Source organism: Theobroma umbraticum, unplaced genomic scaffold (genome assembly GCF_002168275.2).
Source record: "Theobroma umbraticum cultivar Fairchild unplaced genomic scaffold, ASM216827v3 scaffold_239.1, whole genome shotgun sequence".
NCBI classification, from domain to species: domain Eukaryota; kingdom Viridiplantae; phylum Streptophyta; class Magnoliopsida; order Malvales; family Malvaceae; genus Theobroma; species Theobroma umbraticum.
Window position 1 is genome coordinate 3,488,775 of NW_018397273.1, and position 208 is coordinate 3,488,982.

Below are 208 nucleotides of genomic sequence, written 5' to 3' on the forward strand. Positions count from 1 at the left end.
ATAGAGTTATCACAATCAGAACTGGGCAAATCAGTAAAGATAAACATTGTAGCCCTTCTTCTTAGAATTCTAGTGGTCTAAGAATCACCTCATTTTGAGTTTTTTAGAGAGAAATATGGTCAAAATACCGAAGCATATACTAATGAAGCTATCACCATACTTACACTAATTTTCATCAAATGAGCCTTTTTCATCAATTTCCTACAAA